The sequence below is a fragment of the Trachurus trachurus genome (genome assembly GCF_905171665.1).
Source record: "Trachurus trachurus genome assembly, chromosome: 15".
Taxonomy (NCBI): domain Eukaryota; kingdom Metazoa; phylum Chordata; class Actinopteri; order Carangiformes; family Carangidae; genus Trachurus; species Trachurus trachurus.
The window spans coordinates 15,763,672-15,791,094 of record NC_139906.1 but is presented as its reverse complement, the minus strand read 5'-3'; the positions used below and the strand labels follow the sequence as shown (position 1 = coordinate 15,791,094).

At 40.1% G+C, this 27,423-nt stretch overlaps 1 long non-coding RNA gene across 1 annotated transcript in view; it reads left to right on the top strand.

Annotated features, from left to right (window-relative positions):
- Positions 1–362: 362 nt before the first annotated feature.
- Positions 363–27,423, top strand: part of LOC310998044 — a 52,829-nt gene continuing 25,768 nt past the window's right edge. The window contains exon 1 of the long non-coding RNA XR_014595964.1: positions 363–616. This is a non-coding gene — a long non-coding RNA (uncharacterized lncRNA). The remainder of the gene's footprint in view (positions 617–27,423) is intronic.

Here is a 27,423-nt window from a genome sequence, read left to right as displayed (position 1 = left end):
ATTTAAACATGTGACTAAAACACAACCTAAACTTGATCAGCTCAAACAGGTTTCACTTCCAACCAGAGTCTATGAGAGCCATGAAAACAGCACTGCAAGGTAAAGTAAAAAAAAAAAAAAAAAAAAAAAAAAAAAATCCACGGAGAATGCGCGTCATTACGTTTTACGCTCGGAGACGCATGTTGTCAGGGTGGCGGTAATGCGCCGGTAAGCTGGTTGCCAACCGCCGTTAAACAAAGAAGAAGAAGAAGAAGAAGAAGAAGAAGAAGAAGAAGAAGAAGACGCATGTTGTCCCCCCCACCCCCACCTGATCTTTCTGGAGTGACCATGAATCTTTTCGGATCCTAACAGGGAGGCCGCCATGTTGTCTCCAGAAACTTGATCAAAAACAAACTCACCTGTTCACTCAGGTGCAGACGCCACCGGAAATATGAAATGACGTGAAAGTGAGGGAAAGCTGGCGCTGATAAAGACTCACGGTCTGATTCTCATGAAGATATCCATAACTTGGATTATGTTTATGAAAAACGCATTTTCATTTTCGTGATTTGTGGGCCTCTACGGTCAAGAGGAGTAGGCCTAACAGAGGACTGCAGAGGGGGAGAACTTCATGAAGGTATGGATCAACACTGCACTGCTGGTTCTGTTGGTAGGCTTAGGCTACCTGATGCTGGTTGATATTTTGTGTTTGCTTTTAGCACAAATTAAGACTTTCAGTGATTTAATGAGGTTCAGCTGGTCTGTATTGACTAAATTTAAAGCATTTACTCTGTCAGAACATGTTAAGAACCTCTAATGGACCCACAAATGGGACAGCAAGTAGCAGCTAAGTGGATTAAAAACCTGTTAGGTGTTACCTGAGTTAAGATAAAGATGGTTTGGAGGGTCGTGATGATTTAGGCCTTGAGAAGTGTCCATACATTATAAAGGATGACCATGTTTTTATGGGTTTGCTATCTCAAAACCTCTTGCTTGTTGTTATTTCTTGTTAAAGAGGTAACACATCAGCCTGCTTGCCCTCCTAGGCCCACAATAAGAAGAGGCAGTAAGTGTATTGACTGAGATCCTTGACTCAAATTGGTGAAAAAGGGCTTGAGAGAAAGTGCAGATTGTTAAGTTTAAGGAGAAAATAAATCACATATTTAACTCAAACTGGAGTAAGGATGTTGGCTGTCCCACTAGCCTATAGGCTCCTACAGGCCTATGAGGGTTGATATTAGAGTGTCTAGTCTATGCTTAAATATAAACAAGACTACGTATAGTAAAGCAGTCACTCCAAGAAAAGGTATTTAATGTGCATTGACTTTTTTGTGTGCAAATTATGTACATTTGTGTGTGCTTATTAAGTGCTAAAGCACTGAGGTCAAGTTTGTTGAGCTTTGTGGAAAAGGAAAGAAAAGGAAAGTGAAGCATTAAAAATGATGTGTACGCACACACATTTACAGGCTTGTTGTCAGAGCTCCACTCAAGATGACTTGTGCCAACAGTCAAGCCAAAAATGAAAGACCACCACTGTAACCGCCCCTAAACCCCCTCAGGATAATTCTGTTATTTGTCAGAGGAGATGTTTTTTGTCGTCGACTTGGTCACTGACAGCCTCAGATATTAGCAGCACTGATGTGCCCCCTCAGTCAAGTTCTGCTCTTATTATTTGGCAAATTGACTCATGAGTGCCATTTGGTAACATAAATGTAATGTGGCACCTTTTTCTTTTTCTGTTTTTTATTCTTTCCCTCAGCCTTTTATTCTCTCTTTCTGTCTCTCAATCCTTTAGCAACTCAACTCCTGTCACTTATTTTTCTCTATGTGAGTGATTGAGGCCTGGACTTGTACTGATGATTTAAAACAAAGTGCTTAAAATGTTTTTTTAAAAGCTGCAGGAGCCATGATATCTTGGCCATTATTGATGACAGCATTATTATGTATAGGATCTCTCAGTGAATAATAACCCATGATCTGTCATTTGTCCTGTTATTGGCACCGCAAGTTGTAAAAGGTTAGGTAATTTATTTTAATGTTTAGTGTGTCAGCTGGTATTGCCATGCACTACTGTCCCAATATATTCCACACTTAAAGGCATTATTGTTCCATTTATTCCACAGCTCACAATCCTGGAAAAGTACTTGTCATAAATAATCTACAAAGTCTTATTTAATTGTCTTTAGGCCCCTCTGTGGTTGCTACTCTTTTCTCTAGGTCAGAGTAAAAAGTGAAAGCCAGTAATACTTTATATTCATTTTATAAAAAGACCAAATCATACATACATACCACACACAAACTCGATAAAATATTCCCTTTGCCAGAAACCCATTTTTTTAAGGTAATTATTTATACATATCTTGCAGAAATCAGCCTACAAATGTATTTTACAGTGAAATAAATATGCAATCTTGCTGTATATAGTATCTTTCGTTCAATTTTTAAAAATATATTAAACCATGAAAAATAGGTGGACAGATTCTGCAATATGAAACATGGAACACGGCGACAGAAAAAGGCCCCACATACAAAGACATTTCTGTACAGCATATTCCCCAAAGATGAATAGCTGTTTGGTGGTATGGTCGTGCAGAACAATGAGAAGGATTTCAGGAAAATGGGCTTTGGGGTGGCATTGTACGCATACATTGTGGAGGGTGGGGTGGGTGTGTGGGGGGAATCAGCACGCTTGAGCGCATTTAAATTTACACAAACTCTCTAGGAATGACAGTGATAAATGTTACACTCTATTCTACAATATGTTTAATGCATAGGTCTGAGGAGTTAAGTTTTCCCCTCTGGTACGAGGCTGCTGTTGTAGTTACCACTATATGTTACATCAGATTCCCTTCCATTAAAATGCCAAGTGACACAGTGAAGACAGCAGGAGAATATGACACTGAATTTGTTTACCTGTCACCTTCCTCCATCCTTCATTTTTTTTTGTTGTGCCTCCTTTTGTGTGCACCTATCTGTGTGTATGACTGTGTGAGTAAGCGGTCAGGCTCCCTTGTAAATCAGACCAGAGGTAAGAAGAAAGGTACATTTTACATAAAAAAATAAAACATCATTAACCGTAAAAGTTCTCGTAAAGAATACAGTACAAACATTTCTTGCTTTACTGATCAAACCTCTGCAGATGCATTATGTTGCTGTAAGGATGGACTGTCAGGCCTGCAACGGAAAAAAAAAAATCTATCCTTATCGCTGAAGAAATTCAACTGTGACTGGCCACATCGTGGTGCATTTCCTGTGCTCTGCCTATGACTGTCACAAAACAACCAGACCACTGCTGCTGACACAAAAAGAAAAAAAAATGTATATGCTCTCTCCCTCACTTTCTCCTTTCCTCTCTCTCTCTTTCTCTCTTCCACTGTCACACACACACGTTCATACACATACGTACAGAGAGGCACTTGTGTGGATTAAAAGGAAGTGTATGGTGGAGTCTCTGACCTGCGTTTGATCTCCTGTAAGCAGGGTCTGCATGAGCAGCTGAGTGTACCTCTACTGTACGTGTAGCACTGTAAGCACTGATAAGATAACGTGCAAGCTTGATCTCTCTTAAGGATAAGTGTTTTGGCTCACAGTGCATTTGGAAAGACACGGTAACACCTGACTGGATTTTTTTTTTCTAAATATACTGTATACCAGGGTGCCACAGTATGTATCAGTGAACCAACTAGGGATTATACACACACTCACACACACACACACAAAAATACTTTTTTATGTGCTCTTGGCCTGTAGGGCTTTGGAGATATGTTGGAGTTCTGTTTTCTTTTTCTTTTTTCATTCATTTCTCACTCATTCTATATGTCAACCATTTTTATGTAGCCAAAAATTCAAAACTTAAAAATCATTGTAAAGCAACATCATGCAATTAGAGCCAAATGGATGTTCAGTCAGGGATTACTAAATGCGATTTTTTTCTTCTATTTTTACGTTTTTATTGTGTACTTATTTTGATTTTATTCCCTTTTTATGAAACTAAATAATAATTTGGAACTGTCATGATTTATAAGTACATTTTTCACCCACAATATATTTCAGCTTGCGACACACAAAACTCTTTATCGACATTTTTCACCCACAACATGCAGGTGAAAGAAATCTGTGTTGTTTCAATAGTTAGTTTTTTTGTAACACAAGTTTTCCCTCGGCTAAACAAAACAGAGTATTACTAGTGAACAAGTGCAGGAGAGGTTGGTTTGAGCAGCACAGAGCCATTACATTCTTTAGTTTTATGACCCATACAATAGCCTGGGCCAAGCACAGCTCCTTGTGTACTGTGGTAGGCCCACTGTAAAGCCTGTAATATGTAAACAAACAAGCCCAAACTTTCTCTGATTTACAACATTAGCGGGTCTTGGCCGGGGATCCTTCACCACCTCCAACAGGCCCGAGCCAGCCAGCAATTCCAGTCGCAGACAGCTTGAGCACTTTCGATTTTATACCTCAGCAATTTTTATAGCGTCTTTAGCTCTGCACGCACAGACCTCACTATATCCTCCGGAAAGAGGGAGCCTGCAAAAAGGCAGGGAGGAAGGAGCAAATAACAATATTGCATGCAGAAAAAAGAAAACAGGTGTTGATGAAGGATGCTAAGTAGCGAGGTCACGTGACTTGAACTGTTTTGCGCTGTGATTGGACCCCGATGCAGGATGCGGCGCCGTCCTGGCTTGTGATTGAATTGGCTGATGGTACAGCACTGTCTCAGTGCCTCCCGCTCAGATTAAGTAAGGTAGAGTAGCCAAGCCTCCGAGGGGTTTTGCATCTGTGCAAGGTTGCTGTAACTGATACTGTGAAGTTATAATTAAAGGTTCCAACTGAGAGAACCTTGCTTGATGCAGTTCACACCTTTCCTCTCTCCTGCAGGATAACTGCAGGAGTAATGTGGGAGGCAGGATAGCAGACCAAAACTGCATTTTAACTACTGTCTAAGCACTTGTTTGTTTCCGTGCAGATGCAAGTACAGCACTGGGGGGGAAAAAACAACAACAACAACAAAAAAACAAACACAAGGTACAATTGGTCACTATTTATGTATCGCTTCCATGTCAGATCAAAATATTACTATGTTATGATTTACAAAACATCATCTTTATAACATATGTCCCCACCACCCCTGCAAACAAAAGCTATAACTGTGAAACCACAGTAAAACCACACATTGGATAAGTGCTACTGACTCCCTGTAATTGCATTTCAAAACACATTATTTCTCTATTCTCTTATTTTAGACTGGAAGTACTGATGTGCAACTCTGAGTCCATATTTTTCACCTTGTGAACAAGGTTAGAGCTTTCGGCTGCCACACACTGTCTCCCATTTTTCATTTACCTGGCAGAAAATCAGACGCGACAGTTAAATTTTGACAGTAGAGAAAATCTACTCTTTACCATTAGAGCTAATGTCATGTTTCTGTGCTAATCCCTCATCATTTTTGGGCCTCATTGCCTATTTTTCTCTATGATATTAAGTATTCAAAGCTCATTTACATTCTTATTTTTCAATTTGCTGCTGCAGTAGTTTAATTTATTCCATATAATTTCTTTTTCTGAGAGGGACATTAATCATTGACTGTACGTTTTAGTGCCTCTGGGATTTTTTTAATCAATAAAATAAAGGGATAAAAGCCTCAGCACTGGGTTAGGTTACAAAGGCTGTACAGAGGATTTGTTTTCTTCAATTCTTGCTGTTTTACAGGATCTTTATGTTTGCTCAGATTCAATTATCAGTCTTAGTGCACCTTCTTACTCTGTCTTTATTATGAATGTGTCCAAGTTCATGATAGTTTTTTTTTTTTTATCCTTAAATAATTTTACATTTTTTGATGTTGTAGTTGCTGGAAAACTTTCCAAAGAAGAAGAAAAAAGTTATTTCTATTAGTATTTCTTGGTTTTGTTTGTAAAGCAGCAACAAAAGCATGTCTCAGAAATAACACTCATATCAATAAGGGTCTCCCTGTAATGCTTCTGGTAGTTCTATATTTCTGGTCTGTTAAGCTGGAGGCCTAACCACTTTCATCCTCTTTCTTCCTCCCTTTTCTTGTTGTTTCTTCATCCTTTCACATTCATTTTATGCTTGGCTATTCCGTAGGCTATCAGTGTATTAATGCCATGGCTTAAGCCAAACAGCCTCTGTGAGATAAGCCTCCGGGTCGTCATGTGGCTGTTCACAGTTCATACTCTGCTTTCCCCCTTAGTTGGAAACCCTAAATCATTTAATAATATTAATCTGTTTGTGTGTGTGTGGGTGGGTGTGGGTGTGCACATATTTCATTTTTGTGCTTCTAAATTTTCTCTCAAAAATTAAATTCATTATTTTATTTCCCTGTGTCTGGTGGAGACATTGCACGTCTCCATTAGTTATTGACTTGTTTGAGAGGTTTGACCTTCCGGAGGTGTGAGTGAAGGTGGGGTTTGATCGCAGGTTGATGAAAGGGTCTGTGGAGATGGAGGGGGTCTGTAAACTCTGATACATAATGCTGTGGGCTATAATACTTTGTGCATGGTTGCTCGCAGGCCTGCTAATCACAAGGAAAAGACCCCACTGTCTCACTCCATAAACCTGGCCCAGTAAGAAGACAGCCATGGGGGCACAATGTCACTTGTAAATCCCAAATTAAACTCAACTGCCCAAAGCTCCCCAGCGTAAAAACACCCTCACCTCACATCCCGCCTTCCCGTGTCTTCCTCTCAGCTGCACAGGGTGTAAAGGGAGGGAAAAAAAATACTGATAGGTGTCCAGGTGTCAACAGTGTCAAGGTTGTGGAGTGGTCAATTTGTCCGCTTGTTGGCCATGTTTGGCTGTATGCATGTATTTCATGCCACAAAGCCTCTGCCTGCAACTAGGCCTGCCCCCCGCCCGGTTCCTCCCTCCTAAACCACCCCAAGCCTGTCATCCTTTGACTCGCAGCTCAGGATGATGTGGAAGTTTATGTTTACGAAAATAAATCGTGCTGCCGGAAAGTTCCTGTGTATCTTTTCTGAAAAACCCACCACCCTCTCCGTTGTCTTGGGGAATGAAAAGGAAATTTCTTTATGTGCATAGTGGCTAGTTTGAGCTCGCTATAGGGGAGGGGAAATGGTCTCCTTGAAGGCAATCTGTTCATTAAGATAATGTGTTAGTTCCAATTAAACTAACATTAAAACGGTCCCCATAAAGAGTTGGAGTCAGCGTTTTTCGTAACTTGCTCTTTTAATTACATCGTTCCTCTCCTGTCATTAAGGATATTAAAAATTCATTAACAAGAATAGTACTGCGTCACAGCAACAAATCAGAGAGACTTTCATCTCATGTTGTCAAAAGATTATTGCCATTAGTGATTTCATCTGAAAGGAATTAAGTTCCCCTTCAGCGACGTTTCAGGACCCGAGTGTCAACAGGTTACTGTAGTGGTGAGCTGTCAAGTTGGTAAAGCCTCACATTTATTTGCAAGGTGTTTTAATATGGGATTTAATGGAAAAAGAAGGAGACATTTAAATGATGAATGAGTTTTGGCAACATAGGGCTTTATGTGTTGTATTTATCCATTTATTAAATGTACATTTATTTGCGGCGGCATCCAGCGTCCCCTCTAATGTGATTCCATTGCCGGCTGTTATGTTTTCCGTCAGTTATATTTCTCGCTCCTAATTTGTTTTCATCAAATGTGTTTATGGCTAGCTGAAACTGTTTTACAGCTTCACTATCGAACCGTGCGGCTGCTGCTGCAGGAAATGAGTCTGTCCATGAATAACATAAGCTCTGCCAGGGTGATCCTTGCCAGAGAGAAGAAAAAGAAAGGGGGGAAGTAAATCTGCATCTCTTTCATATCATAACTGCAGGTTTATCGTGACGCAGCTGCACACTTCCCAACAGACAGTACATAGAGTTGACTTTCTACCTTAATAAACATCAGTGCGTGGCTCAGGCTAGCCCACCTAATGATGAAGATTAAACAGATACGTACAGTCGACACACACATGCACATGCGCAAAATGCAGCAGGTGTTAATGTGAAAATAATTATGGCTTTGGCATGAAAGTGAGGAATAATTAAATGAATAAATGTAAAACAACAGCTTTGAAAGGTTTTTGTTGGCACAGAAATGCTTTTCATGTCCCAAGTATTTCCCATGAGGTATCTGTGAACACCTTCATGCAAATCTTAGTCAGTATTAAGAAAATGAAGCAGAACTACATGAGGAAACAACTGGCAAAATGTTGTGAAACTCATGTGCATATTTTATATTTTTTTGACATGCATGTTAAACACGAACTTTTAATGTCTGGAAACACAAGCTCTCACTTTCATTATGATAATGTTAGTACAAGTAGCCTACTCTGTTTTTCTCTCATGATTATGGAGACCTTCACTGTTCAACTTTGTATCGTGCAGACAAAAAATACACTGAGGCTGGATTCTTCACCACCTTCTTCTGTCCCAAGCGGATTAGTGGATAAATTGTAAGAATAACCGCTGAGTTAAGTTCATATGTATGATGCTAAAAAGTACACAATATGCTGAGTGACCATTAAAGATAGTATGGGTTCGGATGGAGGTATGATGTGAAATTGTCACTTAGACCAGTGAAGCAAATAAATATTCTCTGTAAAGTCATTTTAAGGAACTAACTATACTGTCTTGTTTTAAACAAATTAGTTTTAACATTGTCAAAACTCAAGAAATGTACTTTAATGATGTGTAGAAACGTTCAGAAACTTTGCAGTATAGTATAGTTGTCCAACAAAAAGGTTTTAGGGAGCACAACAATTGTATTTGCAAATTTGCAAAATTTGTATGTAGGAATTATTTTGCGGTAATTATACGTTATTAAATCGAGAAAGTGTGTCAAGAGTTACCAGGATTATTGCAGGTGAAAATGATCAGGAAGCTGGAGAATATTGCAAAATTGATTGATTAATCAAACCGAAATTTCAATCTATATAATTTTGTTAGAGGCATGCCAAAATCTTTATGGTGCAAGTTTGTAATTTGTAGTGTATTGTATTATTATAGTAGAATATATTTTACTAAGATGTTGTCATTTATCAAAGTGTCAGGGTCAGATGTGTCAGCCATGTCCCATTACCTCTTTTATGTATCAATCTCACCAATCTGAAGAGGTTATATAGCCCGCTAGTATTAGTTTTGACATTTGGTTTAGTTAGCAGTAGGTTAATTAGGCTATTTAGTAACTAATCTCTGTATAAGAGGTTGTGTGTTGGTGGTAAGCAATTTTAAAACAGACCACAAAGATCAGTTTCACCTGAGCCTGAAATACACCAAAAAATATATAGCAAGATTTTATTTGAAAGGTTCCTGTTTTAGTTATCGATATTGAGGATTTAAACATGGTAGACCTAAGTCTCCTTGAAGCAGTGTGACCAGTGTATGAACCCTCTCCACCTGCACACCTTCACTGAAAGCTGAGAAAAAGAAGAAGGTAACGTCACCACATTATTAATATTCCATTAGGAGCTGTTGTGAATTCTATCTCGGTGCAGCCACCATTGTATCATAGAGCACTGAAATATTCATATCTTCCTAATTAATTGGCATCATTGGGTGCCTTGTTTTGTTTTTCAAGTAGTACAACAGTAAGGTAAGCCCGAGATTAGACTGAAATATTCACCACCAGCAAATGACAGGATTAGTGTATGAAGTTATAGAATGAAAAGAAACACTATCTATACATATTTTAATCCCCTTTTATTATCTTAGAGATAACCAGAGATAACAGAAACACCGGTGTGTGTAAAAGCAGCCTATTATTGGTGGAGGGGGTTCTGTCCAGGTTAACACGCCCCCCCTCTCCCCACCCAAAACCAACACCACACCGCCTCCCACAAGTACAGTTATTGAATTGCATTACGTTGCTCAGTAGGACTCCCATTAGTCACTCGGGCTAATCTGTAATGACTGGCTATCACCAACCAGCCGAGCCCAAATGGACCACCTCATTGATTATACTTAACTAAAAAAAAATCCAGTGGTCCAACAGAAAATACTGATTATGAGAAACTATCACAGCCCCATTCACTTCTCTCCAATATCACTCACTCTAATCCCACTTATGTATTTCAGCCCAGCCTCCTCTCCCTTTTAGAAGAATATGCTATTGATCAGGTCTGTGTATGTGTGTGTCTGACTTTATGCACGTGTGTGAATGTGTTTGTTTGAGCTGTGGACGGACAGCCATGAGCCTCTGTTCTTTACATACCGGCCCTGCTCTTATTGGCTTTGGTCTGGGGACCCATATCCCAGCTGTGTTGGAGATCCATCAACCCTGACAGGTCTATTGTACCACCACTCTTCACAGGCCCTGACCAACGACTCGCACCAAGATATCACTTTCAATTAGAAAAACATTCATGAGCTGGGATGGAGGTGGATTTGAAATGGCTGCAGCAACCTTAACAGGAGGCGCGCCACGGCTGCTAATTTAAGATGTTCATCGTGTTCAGCTCCATCACTGAGAGCTACAGAATTGAGAAAGTTACTTTGAAACTCACTTTTTTTTTTGTTTGTTTGTTTCAGTTTGTTATTTTAGTATGGGCATGGCAAGCTAAACCAGATCTGATACTTCAAAATTCATCCATACATTGCTCACTCTGAAGTATATCTCCATAGAAGAGGTGTAAGACCCCATCACAATACATCTGTATGATCTTATCCTGGAAGCATGCTGCAGTATATTTCAAATACTTTCCTGAAGTGTTTTTAAGTCATTATAGCTACTATTATTCATGCTCTGATTTACAGTAGTCTCAGTCACAACGTGTTTAATTGCAATGTGTCAATATGACAAAAGATTGTGTTTCTGTGAATCTTAGCTAATTTTAGGGTAAAGGTTAAGACAGGAAAGCACATTTTACTAACAGTTTTTTTATACACAGGAAGAGGCTGCTATGTAAGAACAAATACACGTCCTCCTGAGCCGTATTAACCCTGGCAACTATGAATCAAAGAGACAAGTCAACTCTGAAGCTAAACATATAAACAAGTCTTGATGGTCCTCAGAGGAAAGGATTCAGAATTCCAGAAATGAATGGGTATTTGAATGATTGCTGCTGTGACAGGCTTGCTGTGATAGAATAACACATTCTGTTGAACAAATAGGCCCTTGAGTGCTGGCTGGTCCCAGGGGTCTGTCTATAGCCCCGAGGCTAGGGCTTTCACAGAGATGGGCTGCTCACAGCATGGCAGTACCCTGACAAACACTGTCTGACTCTGTAGCGCTCCCTGTGTGAATGCAGGCATATTGTTAACACACTGAACTGTACATGCAGACATACAGGATACTGTACAAAGAGTCACACACTGGAAATAGATGCTCGTAAAAACAATGTTAAATTTCCAGTATCTCTCTCCTCAAAACAAAAAGACTACACCGAAAAAAAAAATGTTGCTTAGCTCTCCAAAAGCAAAAGTACCTCAGTTTGTTTACACTCTGTCTGAGACTGTCCTGGTTTACCTTGTTGCAGCAGCTATGTTAGAAAACGCTCCAGCGGGGGTAAAAGCACTGGTGCTCAGCGTTGTTCACTGGTGCCTTAAGAGACATGTTGCTGGTGTTGTAATGGCATGAATCCTACACTGCAGCCCGGCAGCCGCACACAGCACGCTCTTTGATGATGTCACAGGGTTAGATAGGCGCCATTGTAGATACGGGCTTCCAGAGAGCCACTACACACTGTTCTAGCATCTGTTGAAAAAGAAACACCCTCCCAAGTCCCTTTGACACAGCTTTTTTTTCCCTTTCTTTTTTTTTTTTTTAAGGAGAGCTGGACAAAAGCCACAGTTTCTTCTGTGATATCCTGTTAAGGCTGTTCTGTAGCCAGCCAAGCATAGCCTTCCTTCAGAGAGCTGGGGCAACATCATTCAGCTTCCTCCGTGTGATCCAAGGCACACAACAGACCCTGTGGTCCACAGCTGAGTGGCCAAGGAAAAAGACCCGTCACACAATGTCTTTTACCCATACGCACATTCAGAGGCATGCACATTATGCATCACCTCCATTAGGGCATGCACTACACTGCACTAGCACATGCATGCCGCAGAAAAGTCGGTTTAAGTCGTATAAAAGTTCTTAAAGGTAGAACTTTGGTCATCTTATGTTTTTTTTTTTTTTATCTTACATGATAAGTAGCTCAGTCTTATCTTGCTGTGTATCAGTGGTTCATCACCAATGACAAACCGACCTGTAACCTGATGAACAAGACCTGCAACAATTGCAAAAGGCGTCCTAGCATCCCAACATGTGCTGCTGAATGAATGAATGAATATGAGAATGGAAAACAAAGGTTTTTGCACAGTAGGCTAAATGGAGGCATACATATTGTCACTCGAATAGACCCTCTGTTTCCACTGAGCTCAATTAGACCAGTGCTAACTCTGTGTAATTAACACCCCCAACAGAGTAATCAAACAGAATCTAAATTAATGGTAATGCCAATGTATTGAGGAAGTGGTTTGAGTGGTGGGGGTGGACAAAATACAGAATGCATATCTCAGGGGCAAACATGATAGAATTACAAAATGAGCAGCTTGCAAACTGTCTCAGCTTTGATGAAGAAACGTTTAATTATCCCCCTGGTGGAAAAGGTCCCCTATTGTCTAAAGCTAATTTGTCCCTTTTGGCTACTTCCCTATCCCAGAGGCCTGTCTGTCTCAGGTTACCCCCCATCCCTCCTCCTCCTCCTCCTTACCAGCCTACTGCCACCCTGGGTATCAGCATCTCCTAGCTCCAAAGACAACCTCAACCCTGAGTTAGGTCCAGACAGTATTTTGTTTGTTAAGTGTAGCTCAAAGATCTGGGCCCTCGGGAAAAGATGAAAGGAGGAGTGCCGCCTCCCTCTCAGGGAAAGGATCAAGCAGGTCAATTTCCTCTGACTTTGTCCTGTCTTGGAGTTTGTATTCCCTGAGTCCACAAAGGCCACCATTGGACTGGACCGGAGGCTCACTCTCTCTCAGCTGCCCTGTCTCTGCCCCCGTTTGATTCACAGAATAATAGACGGCAATACATGCCTCCTAAGCACAACTCCTTTTTAAAAAGTGAAACAAGAGATAACACTCCCTAGAAAGGAAGGGACATCCAAATAGAAACAGATACCGTATAACTCTCAACACAGACTTCTTGTGGGACACTGTGAAAACAAAACTATTGCAGGACAAGATATTTGTGGGTTTTTTCCCCCTGAGACATGACTGAAATGTTTGAGTATTTCATTTCAAATATTGTTAAATCACCAGTGCTGTTCCTTTTTTGCCTATTCCGCCCTGAACGATTTCTCAAGCTTTCCAGATGATAAAATTAAATACATTCACATTAGGCCTGACAGTGGATCCAGTTCACATTTAAATGCAATTTAAAAGGGGCATATATTTGCATAGTGAATTAAAATTAAGACCTAATTATGCAAATAAATTATCAAATGCGACAGGGGATGGTTTTCAATTCAGTTAATATCTCATTTTGTGAGACAATAGTTAGTTGATAGTCCAAATGGCATTGCACCGATTTCGCTACAGAGCCAAACAATGGTGTTAAATATTCAGGTGGTATTTAATTACAAAAAAAATAGGCGCTCATAAATTACAAGCATTGCTTCTTAAATACACCTAGACAAATCCTCCTCCCTTAGGAATTAGGTTTCCTTCATACATAGCCCTTAATTCATTTTGCATGAGGCCTTTTGAAACAGATAGCATTGAGATGGAGAGTGGGAAAAGTATGAGCTGCCACATGAAGTTCATATGAAGTAGTTCAATGATTAATGTGTGCACTGACATTAAATATTAGGCCACACTTAAAAAGGTTAAAAGATGTCAACATTAATAGAAAAATAATGGAATTTAATGGATAATTTTGTACATTATTCAGACTAGTGTGAATCTTTTTATCCACAAAATGCAAGTTTTCATTTGATTATACAGTAAAATGAAACACCAGCCATTCCAAAGCACTAACTGAACAATTAATCAACATTTGTAAGAATTTTAAAGTTGGTAAACATCTTTTAAATATTAATTATCTCAGTGGAGGAGAAGCAGAAGCACAATTCCCGAAAGAGCACCGCTCTGATGAGCATCATCTGAAACAAAATGAGAAACACAGCTGCCAAAATCAACTGAACAAACAAATCCCCACCATCATACCCGCTCTGACACAGAGCAAGCACAGAGGGTCAGCCCAGATAAGAAATCCTGGACTTTACATGAATATATAATCTGGCGGAAAAAACAAAACAAAACCAAAAACCAAAAAAGCCTCACTCCAACAAACACTATACCTCCAGCAGGGGTCCTCCCTTATACAGGAAGCAGTAAAGGTGCATGAGAAGAAAAAAAATCTCAGTTTATCTCTATTCTAATCAGTAGCCATTTAAAAACTATGCCACTAAAACCAAAGATGCATCTCTTTGGTAGATGGTTTTTATGTTGAGGATGTCTGTTGGTAGTTTGACTTAATTAAAAATCCCATAAGGACAAGTAGGAGCTTTAAGAGGACAGAAAGGAGGAAAAATTTAACTTTCGCTCAAGCTGATCCTCCAGATTTCAGCAATCATGGGAGATGAATAGCAGTGGGTTAATGAACTGGCCAAACATGACATTTGCTTCAGCATTAATTAACATAGTTGTAAAACTGGGCTAGCTGAGGTGGCAAGCTGCTGAAGGAGAATACTCATCTATGGATTTATGGTCTCCTGATATTGTTTTTTCTTTTTATCATTATTCTTATTCAGCCTCCTGTGCTTTTCAAGAGTCATGTTGAGCAAAAAGCTTCTTTGCATTTGCTGTTTTTCTGAATGCACCTCACACGCTGCCAATTAATTTGCTCTCTTTCAGAAACCAATCCTCTTTATCAAACATAAACAGGTTCCTCCACTATGACTGATCCACATATCACGATAATCAAATTCAGAGAAGAAAACGGGGAAAAATGGAGGAGGAAATACATTTATGGAAAAATGAATACAGTGTATTTTGTGTGTACAATTAACCAAAAATAATAATCTCACTCCAGTCCCCAGGGTTTTGATTCACATCTCTCATTGTTCTTGCATAGGAAATGTGATTTGATGCCTCAAATAACAACAAACATACAATATATGAGATTATTTTCTTCACAGAATTTAATATTTCGTTCATATAATAATACACACAGTTTCAAGGACATAATGAATGTTTTAGATACTAAAGTCATTACACAAAAAGAAAACAAACAAACATGCAGCTCCCACCCCTGAGGAAATGTTTGACCAGCCACCAAAATTATGGCAATATATAATTTTTCACTTAAGTACTCTGTTGTATTTTTTCTATTTCCCCCAAAAGGAGATTATTACAATATAAATATATTCTGTCTAGAACTGATCAAATCTAACGATATTAAGTCTAAAATATATAAGAATTAACCTTGAAAACCAAACTGGCCCATTCATTCTCAGACTCACGACAACCCTGTACACCCTATAAGACTTTATATGTATTTTTCATTCCAAATAATCTAAACTGACAGCAGCCATGTAAATACACCTCTATGTGTTGTTTTAAACTTTCCTCCATCATGCAACGTGCATCGTACAACCAGGCAGAGCATTGAGGGGAAGTGGTGGATGAAACAGGTGGAAGGTAATGAAGAGTATCATAGGGTAATTGATGACCCTTCCTCAGCATTGGAGATATTGTTCCAAGGCTTAATCTTTGTCATCAGAGAGAGAGAGAGAGAGATAGGTAGAGAGGGAGGGAGAGAGAGAGAGAATGAGAGATTGTGTGTATGAGATGGAGGGAGGAGAGCTGGAGGCTTACTGTGTCAACTTTCTCTCTCTCTCTCTCTCTCCGGTGGGTCAAGTAAACAGCCTTCGTGGGGACAGCTCAGGGGCTGGTGTCTGACCAGCCAGGCTGAAAATGGCCCTTGTCCATTCCTGCCATGTAGCATTTCTTTTCCCAGCTGTTTGTCCTTTGTCATGGACACAGCTTGTAATAAGAAGAGCCAACATATTTATGGAGTGACTGACCTCGCTGGTACACAGGTCTTTTATCTGCCGGGCACAAAACAGCTTTGTTACTCTTTAACAATTCAGAAACCTGCGCTGTGCTGGAGAGGAGAGGGTGGTTTTTTTGGGAGCAGGGGGGAGTGTTTAGGTGCTGCACATTACACACTACAGGCTGCATGGTCCATGTCTATATGCACAGTTCACAGGTGAGGTGTGAGGGTTTGTGTGGATGAAAATAAAAGAAATGGATATGTTTCTATTTTCCGACAAGAACAGTGTTGGGTTTTTATTTTAAAACTCGGACTCACCTCTAACCTTGAGGCCAATTAGTGCGTTCATGGCGGCTGATTTGTTTTTGCTGTGTGCAGAGGCCTGCCCACTCAGCAATATTTATGAGTGATTAGTTAAGCTTTGTCTGAGCTCTATGAAAAACCTGCAAGGAGCGACAAAGCTACATTCAGATGGCTCTAGTAAGGGGAGTCCGGGGCAGGCTTAGGAGTGAACTTTGGTAGAAAAAGAAATGAATAATGAAGCGAACAAAGGAGTCCTTTGACAGGTCTAGTGTGTGCGTGTTTGTGTGTGTGTCAAGAGGCAGGCGGGGGATTCCCATTTAAACAAGCCAGAAGATGTATTAGGACTGCAAACAGTGGAGGAAGTACTCAGATCTTCTACTTAAGACATTGTAAAAATGTTAATAAAATCCTGCTAGTAAGGTTAAACTACAGAGGTGTTAGTAGCAAATTGTAAAACCCTGTCTATGTAACTGATGTGTTAAAGTGGATTGTTAATAGCGATTCAAAGGTGGTTGAACTGGTTTTAACCAGTTTATATACAGTTTGCACATTCAACCCATGTTATCCAAAGTGTGGTTTTTTTTGTTAAATATTGGATAATTTTAGCTTTTTGAGCATTCAACTGAAGTTTCATGGGGAACTGCCAACATGTCACAGACATCTGACACATGCTTTTTGTAAGGGGTCACAAACTAAATGGTTTAATCTTTAACAGTGTGTTAAGCTTTATAGGCTACATATTACACGTTTTTCAAAGTGTTCTGTAAAGTAATTAGTCACTTTGGCTCTGACTCTAGTGTAGCAAATTGTACAATATTCACCTTTTGTAATGTAGTGTAGAAGAAATGACTAACTTCAGAGAGAGAGAAACAAAAGACTTACAAGCTATTCATTTTTAATTATATAAGATTTTCCACTAACATGTACGCTAATTCTTGAAAATTTATATATTTAAGTGTCCTGCATAATTGTACATCATTTCTGATGTGTATGACATCTCAATACTTTCATCAAGGTTAAAGAGTGACAATGTGACCTCCTTAATCAATTAATAGTTCACATCACACAATGGCAGTTGTATCTAATGAATACTGTTAAATAGCCTAAATGCATTTTAATCCTCTCCATCAAAGCATGATTACAAAGGACGGGTATATCAAGTGGTCCTTTCATTTGGTTAACATGATCAAATTGACTCCTGTGTCATGAGAGATGACACCAGTGGTAATTAATTTCTCCATTAAGGGTGGCCGATGTGACAGCCATGCAAACACAGTGGAGTGACAGGGAGGACACGATAACTTCAGCAAACTGAGACAACCCAACTGGTGAGGAGGAGCAACGGGTAATCACATTATCCGTCTGCGGGGGGAAAAGCATTGTTCATTAAAATAAAACAACACGGGCTACATTGTCTGTCGCTGCATCATCAGCATATTTGCAGATCAGGCAGATTTCATCGTGGCTATGCATTTACATATAGTAATGAACTTTTTTAAAATTCATTCCAAATTAGTCAAGTGAGCTATTAGAGCCTGTGGGCATTTCCACCGGGGGCCTTGCAGTTGTACAGTTTCTATTTGTCTTTGTATACGTGTGGTTTTCTTTATCGAGTATTGAGCAAATGAAACAAAGTGAGTGATTCATTGAAGACAGAGGTGTTTTAATAATGAGATATTTATTTAGATGTGCATCATAGGAGAGAAGAGCTTCAGATCATATTGATAAGAATGTCAACTGATTTAGTTGCAATTACGAACAATGCATTTATAGAGATGCTAGAATTTTCTTGTCAAACTATTTCCCCATGTATGTTGAATATATTGTAATCCTCATAGTATAGACGGCTGTCTTGACAATCTTTCCGCCCCCACCCTTTTTCTTCAGTCAGTTTCCTTTGATGCAAATCAGTTGTGGCCATTGTACAGCTTGTTAAATAACCTGTATATTTATCAATGAACGTGTCTAAGTGTGAGGCTGCCTGTGTGTGCGTGTGTGTGCTTGTGTGCGTGTGTGTGCCCCCACAGGCTGTCTGGTCGCCTGTGGGGGTTTTGATAAAAAGTGAAACCAACAGTTTCTGTTCCAGCAGCGAGACCTGGGGGCTTCTCCTGGGGAGGGGGTGATTGTCCAGCATTTTCACCACAATGCTACCATATGGGGAACAGAAGGTTTCAGCCACTGGCTCCCTGCCAGAGCAAAGGCAAACACCAATCCACATATGCATAGAAGTGGTCATTTAGAGCCACCACTTTTTACCATAACAACAGATGAAATACAGGAGTCACTTTGTTTCCACTAAGAGGCATTGTTCCCAGGGCTCACCATCCCTTAAGCCGGCTCCATATGAGGCAGGATAAACTTAGGGGCCTCTGCCCTGGTGTACATAACAAAGAAAACCTCACTTACATGCTTCCTAAATCCCATCGAAAGATGAAAAGGAAGGGGGGGAAAAAATCCCACTCTATTTCCTCATCTCCTGGAAATGAGCTTAACACGTGATGAGACAAATGAATTTATTTAAGTGGCTGTCCATAGTGTGTGTGCATGTGTGTGCATATGTGTTCATGTGTGTGCGTGTGTCTTCTGAGGCAATATATAGTATGATTTGGAAAGCTGAAATGCTTCAGCTGCTTCACAATTTTTATATCAATCCACAATAATTAACAACATGCAATCATATAAATGGATTTTTAGCAGCAATTACGCTCACAACTGTCATGATGGACATAAACTAAAGGAGCTGTCATTGTTTGCACATTCATTTTGATTGGACATTATCCTAATTGTTTTTTCTGCACAAAATATGCTCACAGAATTCATTTTCATTCATGGAATCAAAATTATAACAACCAATATTACGTTAATTTTGATATACAAATGTCAGTTTACACCTAAATGTACAGTCTGCTTTCTAATGTAACTTGCCGCTGACTCTAAAATGAAAATAATTACATAAATGTAAGCTCTGTGCTATAATTCTGACTGAATGTTGCATTAAAAAGTCCTCCTTTCTGAATGCCTCAGGTTTGAGTTGACTGACAGCTTCGTATGAGCAGGTGTCAGTGTTCTCCTTGTTGTGAGTTTCTTCATTTCAACACTGAAAGCAATGAGCCAATCGGCCATTTTGTGCAGACCAGCAAGTGGTTTAGTGTGTATTTCAAAGCTGGTCAGCCAGTCAGTGAGCTACTTAAGAGCAGCAATGTTGTAATAATGACTCACTGATGGGAAGGTAGCAATGGAGCTGAACTTCTTACAGTCCTCTGATGTGGCCTGATTATGACTTCAAAGGAATAAATTATTATCACAAACAACCTCAGAGCATTAACCCCTTCTAGGAGAGGCTGCTTTCTGCTGAGAGACAAAAAAAGATGAGGGAGGAATAACAAGCTAAATGCTTATATGAAACTCGTTTTTGTGAAGATTTGTTTAGCAGGTTAGCTTACAGTATGTTACTGATGAAGACACAGTTCAATAAATTGCAATTATATAGATTTTATAGATAAAAATTTTAGTAGATGAAGAGTCACATTACAAAGCCTGTGTGCATCTCCTGTAGTGATTGGCAGAAATGGACCAATGGACAATTAAGAGTAACCAGCATCAGGCTAATTTAGGACTTATTTTGTATTTCAAATAAAATTTTCTTTACATATGTTTAAAAGGTCATGATTGGACCTGAAGAAATAATAATATACCGAACCAAATTCTGAATTTACACTTAGAGGATGATGTTACATCATCCATTTTTGATCACACCACCATTAGGCATGTTTTCTGTGTGCAATATATCCATTCATCTGTTGAACGAAGTGATTGTCTGGCCTTGATAATAGAAAAGGATGTTACGGTCAAAATAGCCAGGGGTCATTTTCTCCTTGCGTAAGTTCAACCTTGATTCTTAATGTGGGGAGATCACAGTAAATCACGGCTACTGAGTCCGCCATCCACGTTTATTGGATAAGAAATGTAAGGCGGCAAAGTTGGTGGAAGTATTTATCAGGGCCACGCTAATGCACTGTGTTTAAGCCACATCCGATCACAGTGAAATATTATACAGAGTTTTAATATCCAGAGGGTGTCGGGCTGGAGCGGGAGGCAGTCAGCTGCTTCAGTATAACCAAATGTTACAGTATAAAACAGCGTGTCGCGCTGCTATTTGACATGGTGGAATGAGATTAGATGGAATTCATTTCTAAGTGAGGGGAAATTACAAGCCTATTGGCAACCCGACAGCAGCCTCTGCTCACCCCCACCAATTGCCCAACAACGGAGGGGTAGTCGGGCATGAACGGTGACATGAACAGGGAATGACCCCGCAAACCACATCCGTGGCCACCTTCAGTACGGCAGGAGGAAGCTGTGTTGTTTTAAAGGTCAGATCAGTCTGAGGTCGCGCGAGCATATGTCTGCTGCTCAAGATACACAGCTACACTGTAGGTACATTGGAAGCATTTTTTAAGACATTGGAGGTTTGACTTGAAAAACTCAAAATTGTGTTTTGCCGAATGCACAGAAACAATAATTTAAAGACAACAATATACCATTTAAAGTATGCTGTTTGTAAAAGCTCTTCATGAAGCAGATTTCTGAACAATACAGACGCCTTCTGTTCAGACCACTGGACTTTTTCATTGTTCCTATGGTGCTGTGACCAGAGAGAGGCCCTTGACATTCTGATCCTTTAACACATGTCTCGGGGTTTCCAGCACATCAGGATGACACCTCGTGAAAGGGGAACTCCACCTTTGGCTTCTCCGGGAGAACAACACGTGTCAGCGGCCCCCCGTGGGCCCTGTCAGGGGGTGAAGAGGTTAGGCGCTCTGTGCGGCTGCACAGATCCCGGCCTTCTTGAAGACCACCATAATGACTGCTAATTACGCTGCCATCTGTGGGGTGGGCTGTGTTATGTAGACACCTGTTCATTAAGTAGGAGAAAGAAACTTTTCTCTCAGCAGCGAATTCTATACAAAATGGCCAATTCAAAGGCTTTTCCTGTCCCCCATGATACAAATGTAGGACATTTTGAATTTATTCTAAAGGTTTCCACAGAAAACTCAGAGTGCTCCCTGCTCCGCATTAAGCCACGTAAAGATATCAATAAAACTTCAGAGCATGCAGAATTGAACTCTTCTGCACCGCTAATGATTGAGTGAACTTTGTGTGATACCTTTCCAGCTTCAGAAGGCATCACCAAGGTTAACCAGGCCATCGGGCAGCATTAGTAGGGGGGTGTTTGGAGGGGAAGCCAATAAACAGCTCTCAGATATCTACTGAGGGGGAGCACAGCCTGTCAATTCTGTGGCCCTAAGAGGTGATCTGCCATTACCGACTCACAAAAGACTAATGAGAGCCATTCTGTTGCCAGCACCTTGAATAATATGTCAATACTCATTCAGGCTATGTTGAATGCTACCTGCTCTACTTTCCCTTGATGCGATACAGATCCTCCCTTATTTCCTGATAACATTTAGCAGCTGGTAAACTGTCCAGGTACCTAATAATGTAGTAATAATTCAGATTTTCTCTACTGTACATAGACTCAATATCAAACTTTGATAAATTCTTAAAGGCTTTAAAGCTGTCTCCTCCTCCTTGAGCATCTCCAGACACATTCATCTAATCCCTATCTTTCAGTTTAAGATTTATATAAACGGATGATTGCCAAGCATCACATATTTCAACATTTTATCTGTTGGGCTTATGACTCCATTTAGCTGTAGATCCTCAGAGAGTGAGCCAGCACAGCAATCATAAAGTGAGGGCCAATTAGGATGTTGACGGATTGATTTTGGAAGATAAATTTGGGATGTAAAAGGTTGACATAGCTGCTGTGTCTCTTTCACGGCGTGTGTGGCTCCCAATTAAGTGAGAAGAGGCAGTTTTTTTTCTCGCTCCAGGATCAGAGTGTCTCCCTGACAGATGAGCCACTAATGAGAGCAAATCTCACTAAATCCTCAAGAAACATGATGAATTGAATCATGTTCACCCTGTTCATTTGTCGTGTTCACAGATGAGACAAAAGGCAACATTTATCTAGTCAACAAATAGTAAATGAGTAGGTGGGTCCATCATTGCTCATACACTGTCTGCATTTTTTATATATATCATATTAAACCTGGGATACTGGCACAGATATGTGCTCTTCCTGATACTGTATATTTTTTTTACCCTCCTTGTCTTACTTGAAACATAGTATAGAGGTTGAAGGCAGGCATATGTTAAGTCCTGAGGCCTCAATCTGCCTCCCTCCCTAATATTTACAAGACAAATTAAGGAGGCTATCTCTCTCATTATCACACACCAAACCCTCACCATATGTATCCCTATTATTAGACAACCAGCAAGATCAAGAACAAGATGTCCTATTTTCAAATTTAAATTACCAAGTCTAACCTTAATTGGTTAGAAACGTTGTTTAGTGGATGGTATCAAAGTCGGGCTTTGGAGAGAATCCGACAGATGGCTTAGTCTTATGACTTGTATTAACACCTTCGAAGTTTAATGAACTGTTAATTGCTTTTCTAATACATAATGGGACCATTGGAATACAAGCGGTAATGCAAACAGATTAGTTTGTAGACAACAGATAAACACCCGTCCTGTTCAATGTCACCTTTAACTACCTTGAAAAACAAAAGCAAGCTGCAGGATGAAAACTTAATACCCATTTTTGATGCGAGGGGGGTATTTTAAAGGCACAATCTCACTTTGCACCATAAATTAGACATAAATAAAAATATAAAATAGGTTTCACTTATTAATAGAAAATAATGTCTATAGTAAACGGGCATATCACTTATCATCAATCAACAAATAAGTGATGGCAGGTTCCAATATACACAACAGAAATCGGTGGTTAAGATAATAATAATCTTAGTTTCATCCCTGTTCATACTCCTGGCCCATACTCATGTCCGTTGGTCTGTATTTGGACAGTAGATGATCTTAACTCTACTGATAAAACTGCAGGACTCTAAAAAGTCCTAATTCACTGCAGTAGTCCATCTATCAGTTTTAGCTGCGCTTGTAATATGCTGTGTGCATTGTACTTGAGCAACCATAAATGCACTCCTACCTTCTGAGGTAGTACTTTATTAAATTAAGTCGTCTTTAAGGTCAATATACTTCTATAATGAGTTGTCTCTTTTGATCATCAGAGGTTAGATTGTACCTTGATCCTCACTCCCTTTTAATGGTGTTGGCGTCACAGCCAGGCTAACACCAACACTGATGTTTTTCATATTTCAGCTTAAAGTCAGTGCAAGTAATGTTGTGCATGCTTAAAATCCATTTCCATAACTAAGTGTAATTTCCCCTCAGTTTGTTCCTGTTTAATGAGGTGAAGTCTTGTTTGTATGCCTCCCAATGTCACCAGAAAAGTCATTCAAGCGGCTGTGTCAGAATTAAATCAAATTAGCATTACTGCGCTGCCATTTTACATCAAACTGTTCGAGTAAAAACATTTTTGCTCTAGTCATTTTACATAAAATTTGCTTCTCCCTTTGCGCGTGACTCTGCTGTTTCATTCAAAATTCTTGAAGGGGTTTTAATGGTGGAATGTGTAAATGATTCGAGGTGGGTGTGGTGAGGCAGGGGGGCGATAGCGGAGAAGAGAAAATGACCAACATTGATTTATCCTGGCTGTTCTCTTGTCTGGTTGGTGCTGTCGGAACACCTCGCTGCATCCCATTCCCTCCCATTATCTCCCTGCGATCACCGGAGTCCAACGAGTTTCCTACAGGGTCATAAATACTTCCCCCGGACCCCATACTGCTTTCACATCATCCTCCAGACGCCGCCTAATGACAGCAAAAGACAGACAATGCATCCTTTCTCTCGTGACTGCCATCCTTCTCTCTGTTCATACACATTTTACAGTGGCTGAAGAACGTATACCTACACCATGAGAGGCCAGCAGCACCGTGTCCCCCAGACTTTGCATTTAAAATGGTACATTAAAGCAACATGTCTGAAAATATTGCGCATGATTGATGTTAGTAATGACAGTGTTTCTTCAGTGTGAAAGTCACATGTGTGGTTTTCTTTAAATTTAACATTTGCGAGAAAAGAAAATGTCAGAGCCATGAAACAAACAGACGAAAAACAAAAGAGGAGGAAAGACGATGCTGTCAGTCATAAACCCGCGTGGTAACAGAAATATGCATTCTGTCAAATACTTCCTTGTCGGGGAGGAGACAATCTATCAGAGACAATGAATCAAATTAATTATTTTGACGCGTTGGTCATCCGAATCAATTAGCGAGCAGCACACAAAGAAAAACACAAACATTCCCATCCACAGCCCTATTAGAGAGAAAGCCACATTCATAGACCACTTACATATGAGTCTAAAAAAAAAAAAAAAACTTGAGACCCATCTGATTCGCTGCAGCCATCAGGCCAGGTCAAGTGGGTGGTCAATTGCGTCATTGTTTTGCTGATCAATTGTGTGTACAGTAAACAGCAAACAAGTTGCTTTTCATTTACCAGTTTACAGAGGGAAGCAGCACATTCCAGATGAAACTAATGACCTCTGACCAAAAATTTGGCAAGTGAAGGCCCCAGACAGAAAGATTTTCTTCTCCCGCTCAAGTATTTTACTTTACAAATTGCTGTGCGAACAATGAGCGATTGAAACGGCAACTTTTATTTCAAAAACAATTTCATCCTTATTAGGTAAATATTTAATTCCCAAATTGAAGTTTTTTGGTATGATAAACTGACTTCTAACTTGTGATTTAATCAGTGAAAAAACACTGAAAGTACTTCTAGGTCCCATTTCAATTTCAACAGTCCTATCTTTGATTTGAAAAATGTCTCCATGACTCTGTATGTTACTTTGTTTAGGGATTTAAACTGAGCCGTTAAGGATGAAATGTTGATAGACAACTCCACAGACAGACCACCCCCCACACCCACCGTTCTTTTTCTTTATAATATTGGACTCACACAATTTAATCCCTTATGGAAATCAGTATGTACTCACTGAGAGGATGCTAGTTAGCGTAGCACGCCTTACCCTCTGAGTGGAGTATGCATTGAACAAAAATGTTTTCTATTGACATGTGTTGTCTGTAGCGCCATGTTGTGCTGTAGGACAATTAGAAACTGTGTTTTGATCTGCATAAAATGAATAACGTTGTATGTTTTAGTGCAGGAACACAGAAAAATGCTCCGAAACCATTTATTGATATCTTTTTGAAGTAAATATAAGTTGCACTGTCAGTTTATCCACCAGACCCACGCTGTGTTTGGCAGACCATATTTAGGGACAGTCAGCTGGCAGAATGAATTGGCCACCCACAGATCCCGTGCATTGTAAAGCTGCCACATGCTCTATTAATCCCCACTGCTTGAATGTATACATTAAAGATAGCAGAACAAAATCAGTCAGCAAGGCCTACTCTGCGCCATGAAATCAGGACATCATCATCCTTTGGTCTAAACATGAATATTCACACCACGCTTCAGTTTACATCATTAGAAACCAAAGCATGTGTGCCAATCCAGGCTTTGATGTGATGCTCTGAGTGACTCTCCACTGTCACGGAGCCCAAGCACATATTGTAAACTGTAATATATGACCTCGTGTTGAGCATATTCTTTGTGGGGTCTCGCAGACAAGCCGTGCACTTGGGAGGGACACGAATGACTGAACATTGCTCTATTGAGTAAGCCTCCTAATAGAATGGCATGTTTAGGCCTGTCATTCAAAGCAGAGGAGCGTCGTGTGATGAGGAGGCTCGGTAAATGAGTATTTTAGCAGGCATAGCTAATGTCTACAAACCTGCGGTGTTTAGCTTGCTGTTAAGGATGACATTAACGGAGACACAGACCCAAGGATGCTGATCAACCCTGAGGTCCTAACACATGGGATGGTGTTTCTGGCTCATTTCCTGCACCATAATCAAGGCTTATGTACCTTTTGTGTGAAGTCGGACAGATTTGTGTGTGTGCTTTTTTTAATCATCTGCAAGCTTGCTTTTGTGTAACTGAGCTCAGCTTCACATGTCAGTTTTCTCTGTCTATGTCATTGTTCCTGTCTCTCTCTCTCTCTCTCTCTCTTCCTTTCTGTCTGTCTTTCTCTCTCTTATCCTCTAATGGAAATGGGAGGGAATCAGCTAATTAAGGATGTAAATGGAACTGAGGAGTGACAAAGAGCCCGCTTGTAATTCGCATCTAAATTGTCTCTTACCTCAGCAGAAAATTTATCACAGGCGACAATGTCAACTTTTACATGGGGAGAGCCATTTGCATTTTTTGAATTCATTACAAGGGTGGCGCTGCAATCATAAGCCGTGATACAGACCCCTACCCTCCCTCCATTCTGCTGCACCCACCCTACCCATCGCTACCGGGTAGAGGATAATCTGATGGGTTCCTCTTCACTGGTCACTCAGCAGTGGTGGAGATGCAGGGAAAAAAAGGAGGAGAGGAGAAGTATCAAGGAGAGAGGTGAAGAGAGTTTGTTAGATGTGGAGCATAAAGTGGTCCACCCACTTGTTTATGTGTGTGTGTGTGTGTTTGTGAGTGTGCGTGTGTGCAGCAAAGCCACACCACTCTCCCGAGCGACAGAAACCTTGTTGTGATTTATGCAGCCTGAGATATGAGTGCTGGTTACGCAGTAGCAAGACATCGATCTGACAAAGCAAACCAAACAATAAAGAGGCGAGGAAGATGATGTGCCCAGTGGAGTGGAGAAATGGAGAGTGTACCTATAAGAGCTAATTATCTGAGCACATAATTCTTCAGGTTAAGACAGGGGGGAGCTGAGAGCCAGCCAAGCCACAGCTGTCTGAGAAAAGGCTCAGCTACACAATGGGCCTGAGGTCCCAGACTCTGGTCAAGAATAATTCCAAATAAAAATGTATATCAGTGCAACATGTCAATAAAGGAGGCTTAGCTAAAATGAGCTGGACCTGGATTAATCTGTGTGCAACCAACTATTATTCCACATGTCAAGTTTGACGAATTGCAAAGGGGCTAAACAAACGCTGAACCTCACCTCACTAAACCTAAAGTGTTTTTTGTGCAAATATATAGAATTAGATTAGAAAAAAAACAATATACTCTTAAAATTTCAATTGTAGTCCGAATTTTTTTGTGTTTGTTGACACGATATATAGGGACGAACCCAACACGACTGTGGTGTCTTGACTTGTGAA